Below are 13752 nucleotides of genomic sequence, written 5' to 3'. Positions count from 1 at the left end.
AAGGGTCAAAAGGAGCCAAAAACGATCTAAAAAGGGACAAAACAGACCAAATCGAGAAGACCACATAGCCTAAGCCTTGCCACACAGGCAGCTCACACGCCCGTGCCTTTCGAGGGTGTCGACCAAGGTTTACATAACTCAAACAACCTGGCCATTGAGCCCACAAAGCCATGGCAATTTAACGGATTGAACACGGCCTGGCAACCACGTCATACGGGCATGTCCCTTTTTCAAGGAGTTGTATTTTACACGGAAAAAGGATACTTATGGGGCAAGAAAGCCAATCAAAAGCCTATATAAACACCCTAAGTATGACCTAGAAAGAGGCCTCGCTCTCCAGAACTTTTCTGGAACACAGAACCACACGCCGAGAATTACTTGAAGGAAGCCAGACAATCCATCTCAAAAGCCGGAGCTACTCCAAGACTGAAGATCTCTCTCAAAATTCCTTCAGGGGTTTTAGAGTTTTCTTTATGTTTTGTTATTTTCATACTTTTGAGATGTAATTTTATTTTATTATGAACTAAACCCCTTAGATACCTAAGGGGGATAAAACCTATGATGGATATTGGTATTATTATCTGAACTTATGATAAATACTTGATTTGTTGTTAATTATGTCTTCTTAATGCTTGGGTTAATATTCCGGGTATTAATTCATGATTTGATGTGCTTATGCAGAGGAGGAATAGACCCTACCTAATAGTAGATTTGGCATAATTAAGTGGATTTGATCGGGCGCCTAGAAATAGGGTTACGAGATTTTGCCAAATTAGGGTGAAACCTAATATAGGATTCCATAGATCGAGCTAATGCAAACCTAGAGTGTTTATTAGAGAAAAGTCTCGGTTATTCAATCTAGGGGTTAGACGTTATTAGTCTTGAATAAGGATAATAACATAGGTTAGGGAGTCTCACAGATCAAGTCAAGTGAATAAATCATCCGGTTCAGAGTCAGATAACAAGTGAAATCTAGGTGGACTCCTCCTTGGGTTTCATCTTTAGCAATTTCTTTTCTTCAAGTCTTTTTCCAAACTTTCTCTTTTCTTTGATTAAATTAGTTAATTAGTTTAGATAATTAGTTTAATAAACAAACCCTTTTATTCTTAGGCTAGATAATAAAAAGATAGTTATTACTAGTTCTTTTGGTTCCCTTGGGTACGACATCCAGGTCTTGCCATTACTATACTATTGTTCGATAGGTGCACTGGCCTTTTCGTCATGATAATAGTTAGTCTAGGTTTGATCTTTATTATAAAAATTTATTACTTGTTACAAATCACTGCGATCAAGTTTTTGGTGCCGCTGCCGGGGATATGAAATATTAGGAACACTAAATTTTTATTACTTCAGCCATTTATTTTTCTTGCAATTTTATTTTCTTTTCTTATTTATTAATTTACTTTTTCTTTCTCTTGGCAGGTTTTTATAGTTTATGACTAGAAGAAACCCGTCAAGACCCTTACTTTTTGACAAAGAAATCGATCGAATAGTTCATAGAAATCAAAGAGAAATAAGGCCTAGTTTACAATACCCAGAAAATGAACAACAAGACAATACTCAGCCTCCAACTGACTAGATGGCTGAAAACCAAGACAATCAGCTGCCTCCTGCAATTGCAGCTAATCAAAATCCGGCTCCATGTACTATGTATGACTATGCTAAACCCTCTTTAACAAGAACTGAATCAAGTATAGTTAGACCTGCTATTGCTGCTAATAATTTTGAATTAAAACCTAACACTATTCAGATGATACAATAGTTTGTTCAGTTTGATGGTTTACAGGATGAAGATCCCAACACTTACTTAGCAAATTTCCTAGAATTTTGCGATCCATTCAAAATCAATGGCATTTCTGATGATGCCATCCGTCTTCGGTTATTTCCCTTCTCACTGAGAAACAAAGCTAAACAGTGGTTGAACTCGTTACCACGAGGGTCTATCACTACTTGGGAGCAAATGACCGAGAAATTTTTACTAAAATATTTTTCGCCGGCTAAAACGGCTAAATTACACAATGATATCTCTTCTTTTGTGCAGATGGACTTAGAAACACTTTATGATGCATGGGAGAGATACAAGGATCTATTGAGAAGGTGCCCTCACCATGGGTTGCCTCTATGGCTGCAAGTTCATACGTTCTACAATGGTGTGAATCCTTTGACAAGACAAATGATTGACGACAGTTCCTGGCGGAACCATCAACAATAAAACACCAGAAGATGCCTACAAATTCATAGAGGAGATGTCACTGAACAACTATCAGTGGCAAGTCATGAGGACTAAGCCAACAAAAATAGCCGGCATTTATAACATCGATTCAGTCACCATGCTCTCTAATCAGGTAGAATTTCTCAATAAAAAGATTGATAGTTTTCTTGGTTCTACGCAAGTACATCCAGTAATGAGGTGTGACTCAAGCGGAGGAGGTGTGCATATAGAATATCAATCCTTCAATCCCACAACCGAAGAGGAACAAGTCAACTATATGTGTAATAATAACTTTAGATCTCAAAATAACCCATACAATAATACTTATAATACAGGTTGGAGGAACCACCCAAATTTCTCTTGGGGTGGTCAAGGGAATAAAAAGCCACAAAATCCTTAGGGTTTTCAACAACCACCTTATCAACAAGAGAAGAAGTAGAACCTTGAAGAGATGCTTTCAAAACTAATCTCAGTGTTAGAAACTCGTTTCCAAAATACTGAGATAGCACTTAAGAATCAACAAGCATCGATCCAAGGACTCGAAACTCAGATAGGCCACCTGTCTAAACTAATCTCCGAAAGACCACAAGGTAGCCTACCAAGTAATACTTAACCTAATCTGAGGGAACACCTTAATGCAATTAGCGCTCAAAATAAGGGCGGACTCGTTATACTCGAGCCAGAAATACAGCAAAACTACGCGATGAACAAAGGTCGAGAAGAGGTAAACGATGATGATCCTAAATAGGTAAGTACGAATTATGAACCTCGTGTGCCATATCCTAAAGCGATGATGAAAGACAAAACCGAAGAACAATTCGGTAAGTTTGTCAAACTCTTAAAGAAATTACATATTAACATACCCTTTATTGAAGTTCTTTCGCAGATGCCCAACTCAGCAAAATTCTTAAAGAAACTTCTGGCTAATAAAAGAAAATTAGACGCTACATCGCATGTGGAACTCAATGCAGTCTGCTCAGCTACTCTAAAGAATAAGCTACCTAACAAAATCGAAAGATCCATGGAGTTTTACAATTTCTTGCTTAATTGGTAGTTTATCTGTGAATAATGCTTTAGCTGATCTAGGGGAAAATATAAATGTTATGCCGTAAAAAATGTTTAAACGACTAGGTCTCAATAAACCTAAACAGACTAGGATGAGCATACAATTAGCTGACAAAATAGTTAGATTTCCTAAGGGTATTATTGAAGATGTTCTCGTTAAAATTGATAAATTTATTTACCTAGTAGACTTTGTCGTCTTAGATATGGATAAGGATAACGAGGTACCTTTAATTTTAGGACGACCCTTTTTAGCAACTGCCAGAACCATTATTAATGTAGGCACAGGGGAGCTAACACTTTGTGCAGGTGATGATGCAGGAACACTCCAAGCATGTGACTTATTCAAAACCCCTAAGACTCAAGATAATGCTGTAGAACCTGTCAATGATAAAACTAACATTCAATCGTCCTTGTAGGAACTTCCTCGAACCAAGGCAATAGAGACAGTGCACTACTATCATGACAAGAATAAAGAAGCCCATGAAGAACGAAGGCTACGGATAGAGGAGCTAGACGAATAGCAAGAACACAAACTGAGAAAACATGATAAATCGAAACTACGTAAAAACAAGCCCGATACCTCTCCTAATCAACTTAAGGTCGGTGATAAAGTCTTGCTAGATGCCGTTGATCCTCACATTGTCACTACCACACCGAATGAGGAAATCCCTCTTACGGTACTCAATATTTTTCCATTCGGTATGGTGGAGGTGAGTCATTCCAAGTTCGGCACTTTTAAGGTAAACAACACCCTATTAAAACCTTATTTTAAGATTGACAGCAGGAACGAGGAGTATGAACTCCTCAAACCACCATGATAAATCAATGGAGGGGTACGTCGAGCTTAGACTATAAATAAACGCTTCTCAGAAGGCAACCCGAGCACTAACATATTTTGTGTGACAGCCCAAAATTGACCCTAGTCGGGAAGTGGTTTCGGGACCGCTAAACCGAGTCACCGAAATGTTTGAACATAATATTTATTATCTAGAATATGTAATTATGAATGTGTGAAAATTTCAAGCTTCGATTTAGCCGATTGCATGTGAATTTAGTTAGTAGAACTTGTGTGACACTTTTGAAAAGTGATAGGCTAATCTATAAGGACCTAATAGTGCATGTAGTCAAAGGGAGGACTTGCATGTCAAATTTCCCCCAAGTTCTAGTGGCCGCCATGACAAGGAATCATGGGCAAAACATGTCCTAAACATGTTATGTTGGTACATCATGGGAGAAAAGAAATAAACAAATAAGTATGGGTAATAAAGAATGAAAAAAAATGTGTGAGTGAACCCCCTTGCCGTGAGTTGAAGAAAAGCAAAGAAAAAAAAATTGTTCATCTTTTCTCATTCTTTTGGCCGAAAATACTAAAGAAGAAGGAAGGAATTTTGCTTCATACTTGGTTTGGAAGAGGATTAGGAGGAGGCTTGGCCATACTAGTGTCTAGATTAAGGTATGTTTGATGTTGTGCCATGAGATTCATGCATGTTTTGGTTGCTAACTTGATGCTCTTATTAGCCCATGGTTCAAATCTTTGTTATATCATGGGGATGGTATTTGGCCAAGGTGGATTTTGTGTTAATGCCATTGCATGTTAAATATGAAGCTTGCTAATGATATATGTGATGGTGGATTGATGGCTCTTGGACTTTCTTTTTAGTAGTTTTGAGTAAGACATCAAGTTCTTTGTTTAATCATGACAAAAAAAAATTATTATGGTGTTGTGATGTATTCGGCCATGGTACATCCATAAGTATGAGTTATGCTCATTGCATGGAAAATAAGATTTGTGTTTTGGATTTATGTTCATGTTTAGTTACCATCAACTTGAGATTCGGCTCTAACATATATATATGAATATATGTTTGCACATGATGTATTGGTATGACATATATACTATTTCAAGGTGTATATTTGCTTGTGATGATGTTTCGTTATGAAGTGAATGAGAGATGTGTATTGAGCTACAATATGTAATGCGTTAGTTAGTAAAATGTATGCTGTTTTGTGTGGCATTAAGTGTATAATTGGCCTCAACATGGACACGCATATTCGCCACATGAGGGGAGTTGGTGTGCATGCATTCGGTTAGAGGCAAGCATATTGATGCTGTTCTTGGCTTGGAAAATTTGGCTAAGGAGAGTACTAACTAATGTGTTGAATTCGATTCGTGATTTCGTGCACATGTGACTCTAATGTCTAATGTATATGTGGGCTAAGTACCTTGAATTCCTCTTTCGATGCTCAAATGATTAAACCAATTTATTTGTTAAATTAAGATCAAGAGCAAAGAGGAGCTAAATCTGATAAAGGGAAGGAAAAGTAGTCGAATAGCCGTCAAATCGTTCGACCACGGCCGAGGTAAGTTCTCGAGTAATGGAACTTAGATTATGATTTGATTAGATCATGCTCTTTGTGTGTGGCTATTGAGCTGAAATTGCAAATGTGATAAGTGACTTGTGTTTGAATTTTGCTAATGAAAATGAAATACTGAATGTGTCATGTTTTATTGATAATTGTGCTTGGCTATTTGAATGATGTCCTGCTAAGTCCCAAGGCTTTGTGCTAAGTGACTATATCCGGACTAAGATCCAAGGCATTTGTGCGAGTTACTAAACCCGGGTTAAGTCCCAAGGCATTCGTATGAAGTTACTATAACCGGCTTTGTCCCAAGGCATTTGAGCGAGTCGTTATATCCGGTTAAATTCAAGGTACGTGATTCGAGAACGAGCAATCTTGCTGTAAAAATTTCAGTTTATACACTTGTGAAAATTCCAGCAATGAGGTATGTTCGTATGTGCTTGAAATTAGTTGATTCCTTCAATGATGTTCGCTCGGTCCAAGTAATGAGCTTCCTAGATTTGGCTAAGATGATCCCTTATGTACGAATATAGGGTTGGAATGTGAAATAAGTATGATATTGAGAATTTTTGCATACTGAAATTATCCGTTAGCTATATGAATGCTATGCTTTTGTTGTGCTGGAATCCTTGCTCAAACTTACTAAGCATAAATTGCTTACTCTGTTTCTCTGTTTCTCTGCTTTATAGATTTTGCTCGTTAGCTATCGGATTCGGGATCATTGAATTCGAAGTCACCCACACTATCAAAGCCCCCATTTTGGTACAAGTTTGGTTGAACTTTGAAATGGCATGTATAGGACTACCCTTTTGTTGTAGGTCATGTACCTTTCGGTTTTGTGTAAACTTGGATAGCCATGCGAAAATGGCTTATATACGTTTTAGCATAGTACTATAATCGTTTGTATGTTGATCATTATGAGGTATGGAATTGTTTTGAACGATTAGCCATTGGAATGGTTAATCATGATCACACTTTGTGCTATGTATGCAAAAGGGCCAATTGAATCATGGAAACCATGAAATAGGTAAAGCCTACCTTAAAGGCGTATCTTTGATAGCGATAGTGACGTAGATGTGAAAAATCACTAAAATAGTAGGAATGGTATTAAATAGTGAATAAATTATGTAAATGAACCTTGATGAATCTACTTTCATATGGAAGAAACGAAACGGTCATATGAGTTATATGTTAAGAGATATTAAAGTTCTCGTGAAACAGGCCAAAACGGTTTCGGATCCCTGTTCGACTTTGGAAATTCATTGTAAATTAACCAGAGATAATTAGGAGTCATGCCATATATGTATAGATTCCTCTCTGAGTCTAGTTTCTATAGAAACAAACGGAAACAGTATTTATGTAACACCCCAAACCCGAGACCATCGCCGGTGTCGGACTCGAGGGGTTAACAAGCCAAGTCCACATATTTTGCCCACCAATTTGACATTTCCAGTCAGGCTGGAAAACTGCGTCACTGTCGCCTTAAAAATCATATCTCGAGTTTCAAAACTCAGAAACTGGTTTCGTAAATTTTCCCTGAATGTAGACTCATATATCCATCCATGGATTTATTTCTAGAATTTTTGGTTGGGCCAATTGGTACAGTTTATTAGTTAAAGTCACCCATGTTACAGGGATCGACTGCTTTGACCTTCGCGCGTTACAACTTGAATATCTCTCCGTACAGGGCTTTAATACTGGTGCCGTTTGTTTCTAATGAAGATAGACTCAAAATGGAATCTGTACATATAAGGCATGACCCATAATTCTTTCTGGATAATTTATAGTAAATTTTTAAACTTGCGACAGGGACCCAGAAACCGTTCTGGCCCTGTCTCACAATAGCTTCAATATCTCTTAACATGTAATTCCTATGACCATTTTGCTTCTTCCATATGAAAATAGACTCATCAAGGTTCATTTAAATAGCTTATTCACTATTTAATACCATTCCTAAAAATTTTGGTGATTTTTCACATTCACGTCTCTGCAGCTGGCAGCATCTGTTTTTTTAAGGTAGGTCTTACCTATTTTTGTAGTCTCCATCAACCAATTAGTCTTGCCATACATAGGTTCACATATGATCATTTTAACCATACCAATGGCTGATCATGTGACCAACACTCCCATTTCCAATCCATAATCACATCATGACACCATATACATACATACAAACCACAAATAGTCTAAGTTCGTACTTCACTTTTACGAGCCATTTTCGCATGGCCGTACACATATACATCACAACGTATTTAAACCAACAAGGGTAGTCCTATACATGCCATTTCAAAGTTCAACCAAAAATTTATACCAAAATAGAGGCGTTGATAGTGTGGATGACTTCGACTTTATTGATCCCGAATCCGATTGCTATCGAGCGAAATCTATAAAACAGAGAGCCAAAGCAACGGGGTAAGCATTTTTTTATGCTTAGTAAGTCTCAAGGATATAATCAGCTTTAATTAAAGCAATACATTCACATAACCAAATGCATCATTCCATTAATACACATTCACATAGTCATTCTTACTTCACAGTTCATCATTATATACTTTCACAAAGTATCGATCAATTCAATTGCTGAAATTGTTAGTCGATTGAGCGAATGTTGCTCAAACATGTCGACTTTCCAATGCACATATAAACGTACCTTATTCGTTGGGCTTTTCGAGCGTACTAATTGAATTTATTACAGCAACCAACACTCACCTCCAGCCCAAGATTCTTCGAATATAACCGGATATAACCACTGCACAAATGCCTTGGTCTTAGCCCGATAGAATGACTTCATACGAATGCCTTGGTCTTAGCCCGGATGTAGCCACTAGCACAATTGCCTTCGTCTTAACCCGGATATAATTTCCAGCATAATTGTCTTGGGGCTTAGCCCGATATCATTCAATTTCTCATGCACACATACATCAATAATCATTGGACATACATATTTCATTTTCGTTACTAAGGCTCAATCCCAATTATAATTACTAGCATAATCGCCTTCGGACTTAGCCCGGGTATCATTCAATACTCATACACACATAAATCAATAATCAATACATCCATATTTCATTCCACATAATTCAAGCAAGGTCACTTCTTGAGGACTTACCTCGGATGTTGTCGAACGGCTTTTACGGCTAGTCGATCACTTTTCCTTCCCTTGTCCAATTGTGGCCCTCTTAGCTCTTGAGCTAATTCAAACAAATTCAATTTATTAAAACCTCATTGTGCTAGCTTATGGCGAATATGACAAGGAGTTTAAATGGTCATATGGCCACTCTTTAGCTTGAATACACAATGGTTATGCACATTTTATACTACATCAAGCAATTCAATACAATTCATTCGAGCATCAAGGAAAAGCTAAGGCCATCAATAGGCTACCTAAGGCCGAATATACATGTCCATGTTGAGGCCAATTATGCACTCAATACCACACAAAAACAGCATGCATTTTACTAGTTAATGCTTTGCATATTGTAGCTCAAAACTTATAATATAGCATCAAGCATTCATATGTGTGCTAGGCCGAATGTGCTTGCAAATTTCACAATTATTCTTCAACATCTTCTTCTTTAAACAAACATATTCATCACTTACTTCATAACCAAAACATCATGTGCAAACATATATATACATATATGAGCATGGCCGAATTTCAAGGTGTCCATAGCCATCCAAAACACAAATTTTAACTAACATGCAAGAAGCATGAACCATGCTCATGAATGCATCATGGCCAAATATGACAATCATGCCCCTTTTCAACTTCAATCATGGTTAAACAAAGAGAAAACTCAAAATCTTACTCAAGAGTAGACAATCCATCATTGCATGCATCATCATCAAGCTTCACACTTAGCATGCAATGGCTTTATCACCATAACAACTTTGGCCAAATACCATTTCCATGGCATAACAAAGATTTGAGCCATGGCTAACATGCACATCAAGTTAGCAACCAAAACATGCATGAAACTCCCAACACAACCTCATACATACCTTAATCTTGATGCAAATTTAGCCAAATCTCCTTCTAGATCTCTTCTAAACCAAGCATGAAGCAAAAATCCTCCCCCTTTTTCCTTAGTATTTTCGGCCAAGAAGTGAAAATGGATGAACAAAAATTTCCCCTCTCTTTTCATCTACTCACGGCAACAAGAGGCATCCAAGCTCATCTTTCTTTTTTTTTTCATTTTTTTATGCTTATTTTTATTATAATACTTCCTACATAACTCACTAGCCAAACATGTTGGAAACATGTTTTCCCTTGCCCATCATGCCCACCTTGGCCGGCCACTATAGTCAAATTTGGGGGAATTTGACATGCAAGGACAACATTTCCTAGTGTGCATCAATAGGCCACTTCCACATTTGCCTATCTCAATTCTAAATTTTCTCACACAAGTCCTTTCTAGTGAAATTCACCTTTATAACACTAAATCAATCATCATAAAATGTCATACATGAGTACACACATATTATAGGCATCAAAATAAATTTTAATTATTTTATGCCTCGGTTTTGTGGTCCCAAAACCACATTCCGACTAGGGTCAATTTTGGGTGTCACAACTCTCCCCACTTAAGAAATTTTCGTCCCGAAAATCTTACCGTAAATAGGTTTGGATATCGCTCTTTCATAGAGTTCTCTGTCTCCCAAGTAGCTTCTTCTATCCCGTGCTTGAGCCATAACACTTTCACTAGCGGAACCCGCTTGTTTCGCAACTCTTTCACTTCTCGTGATAGGATACGAATCGGTTCTTCCTCATAACTCATATTAGCTTGAATTTCAATTTCGATGGACTAATCACGTGCGATGGGTCGGATCTATAGCGTCGAAGCATCGAACGTGAAAGACATCGTGAACCTTTTCGAGTTCGGGGCAAAATCAAACGATATGCCACCGGATCGACTCGCTTCGGATATCTCATATGGCCCAATGAACCTCGGGCTCAGCTTGCCCTTACGGTACCGAATCTGAGTATCTTTTCCAAGGCGATACCTTGAGAAACACTTTATCACCCACGATACTCGATATCCTTACGCTTGAGATCCGCGTCGACTTCGACGATCGGAGGCTATCTTCAGACTTTCACGGATTACTTTCACTTTCTGCTCAGCATCTCTAATCAAATCCACCTCAAAATCTTACTTTCACCAAGCTCGGTCCAAAACAATGGTGTACGGCATTTACGACCGTACAAAGCCTCGTAAGGTGCCATCTTAATACTTGATTGAAAGTCGTTGTTGTAAGCGAATTCAATCAACGGCAAATACCGCTCCCATGAACCACTAAACTCGAGGACGCAACATCTCAACATATCCTCAAGTATCCGAATTACCCGCCGGATTGACCATCGGTTTGGGGGTGAAAGGCGGTCTGAAATGCAACTTGGTACCCAAAGCTTCTTGCAACTTTTTCCAAAATCGCGAGGTAAATCTCGGATCTCTATCCCACACGATGGAAATAGGCACCCGTGTAATCTCACAACTGAGAAACGTACAATTCGGCTAATTTGTCCATTGAAAAATCCGTGACGTCGGGGACAAAGTGAGCGAACTTAGTCAATCTATCTACCACGACCCAAACCGCATCCTTCTTACTTGCGACAATGGCGGTCCGGATACAAAGTCCATTGTGACTCGATCCCATTTCCACTCGGGTATCGTGATTGGTCAAGTAATCTCAAGGCATGTTCGCTTTCACTTGTTGACATATTAAACATCTCGAAACAAAGTCGGAGATGTCTCGCTTCATACCATGCCACCAAAACCGACGTTTCAAATCGTTGTACATCTTCGTACTCCCCGGGTGGATTGCCATTCTGCTACAATAGGCTTCATTCAGAATTATCGAAATAAGTTCTGAATTCTTTGGAACACACAGACGACTTCTGTACCTCAAAAAATCGTCATCATCAATTTGAAACTCCGATTCCTTGTTCAGAACACACTCAGCCCATTTTGCACGCAACTCCTCATCAACTTTCTGAGCTTCCCGAATTTGATGTGTCAATACTGGTTTGGCTTTCAATTCAGCCACTAACACACTGTCGGATCGAACAGACAAGTACACATTCATCGCTCGTAAAGTGAATAATGATTTACGACTCAAGGCATCCGCAACCACATTCGCCTTTCCCGGGTGATAGTCGATGACCAGCTCATAATCCTTTAACAGCTCGAGCCAACGTCTTTGTCGCAGATTTAAGTCTCTTTGGGTCATCAAATATTTGAGACTTTTGTGATCCGAGTACACATGGCACCTTTCACCAAATAAGTAATGTCGCCAAATCTTTAAGGCGAATCGATGGCGCCAATTCGAGATCATGGGTCGGATAATTTTTTCATGTGGCTTTAATTGCCTCGACGATAGGCCACAACTCGACCTTCTTGCATCAATACCCAACCTAACCCAAGTAGGGAGGCGTCGCTATAGATGACAAACTCTTTGCTTGACTCGGGTTGCACTAGAATTGGGGCTTCACCAAATAAGTTTTCGCTTGATCGAAACTTTTCGACATTTCTCCGTCCATTCGAACTTAACATCCTTTTGGAGTAAGCCGTCATCGGCGTGGCTATCGTTGAGAAACCTTTACAAATCGTCGGTAATAATCGGCAAGCCCCAAAAGCTCCGAACCTCGAATATTTCTGAGGCTTCCAATTAAGTATGGCTGAAATTTTATTCGGCCGACTCGAATACCGATCGCAGATACCACATGACCCAAGAAGCAAACCTCTCTTAACCGTAACTCACACTTGCTCAACTTAGCATATAATTGCTTATCCCGTAAAATTTGCAAAGACTAACCGCAGGTGTTCAAAGATGTTCGGTCTCATTTCTTGAATAGACCAAGATGTCATCAATGAACACGACTACGAATCGATCCAAATATGGTCTCAAGATCCGATTCATTAAATCCATAAATACCGAGGGCATTAGTGAGCCCAAACGGCATCACTAGGAACTCATAGTGACCATATCTCGCTCAAGGCGCCTTGGGTACGTCCAATCTCGGATTTGCAATTGATAATAGCCCGATCTCAAATCTATTTTCGAGAACACCGAGGCTCTTTCAGTTGATCGAACAAGTCATCGATACGTGGTAACGGATATTTGTTCTTTATCGTCGCTTTATTAAGTCGACGATAGTCGGTGCACACCGCATGGTTCCATCCTTCTTTTCACGAACAACACCGGCGCACCCAAAGGCGAGAAACTCGGCGAGCAAAACCTCTATCCACCAATTCTTGCAACTGAGCTTTCAACTCCTTTAATTCCGTTGGTGCCATACGATACGGAGCTATCAAAATTGAGTGGTACCGGTACCAATTCGATGCCAAATTCTATTTCTCGAGCAGTGGTAAACCCGGCAATTCTTCGGGAAAACATCCGGGTATTCACAAACCACGACGCAGATTCGGGTTTCTTTTCGATTCCTTATCATCGAGCACGTCACGCAAGGTACGCCGCACCCTTTCTTACATATTTACGGGCCAACATCGGCGATATTACGGTGGCAACCCTTTAAGTCCGTAGACTCAACCCGAATTATCTTGTTATTCGCGCCTCAAATCGATAGTCTTGCTCTTGCAATTTACAACCGCATCGTGCATGGTCAACCAATCAAAACCAAGAATAACGTCGAACTCATCGAATGGCAAAAGCATCAAGTCCGCCGGAAAACAAGAACCTCGGAACACTAGGGGACTTTTCTTGCACACTTTGTTGACCAAAGACGTAATGACCCAAGGGTTTGACACCGAATTACAAACTCGATGAGACTCAATAGGCAAAGTCTTCTTTGGATGCTAAGGTTTCACATATATAAGAATGAGTAGAACCAGGGTCAATCAAAGCAATCACATTAGTATTGAAAAGAGTGAAAGTACCGGTAATGACATCTGGAGAGGCAGCATCCTCACGTGCGCGTATGGCATAAGTCCTTGCAGGAGCACGAGCCTCAGATCTGATGGTAGCATCTCTAGATCCTCTCTGACCGCCACTGACATTGCCCATATTTCTAGGTGGCCTACCTCGAGCAGTGGTAGCACCCGGGTTTCCACTCTGACTTACATTCTGTTCATGCATCCTCGGGCAATCCTTCATAA

At 39.3% G+C, this 13752-nt stretch overlaps 1 non-coding gene across 1 annotated transcript; it reads right to left on the bottom strand.

Moving 5' to 3' along the window:
• Window positions 1-2009: 2009 nt before the first annotated feature.
• LOC128289780 (small nucleolar RNA R71) lies at window positions 2010-2115 on the bottom strand. Its single transcript, XR_008279424.1, has one exon. It is a non-coding gene; the product is annotated as a small nucleolar RNA R71 (small nucleolar RNA).
• Between the last annotated feature and the right edge of the window lie 11637 nt (window positions 2116-13752).

Source organism: Gossypium arboreum, chromosome 2 (genome assembly GCF_025698485.1).
Source record: "Gossypium arboreum isolate Shixiya-1 chromosome 2, ASM2569848v2, whole genome shotgun sequence".
Taxonomy (NCBI): Eukaryota; Viridiplantae; Streptophyta; class Magnoliopsida; order Malvales; family Malvaceae; genus Gossypium; species Gossypium arboreum.
Note: the sequence above shows the minus strand (reverse complement) of the source record. Positions and strands in the feature narration are given on the sequence as shown.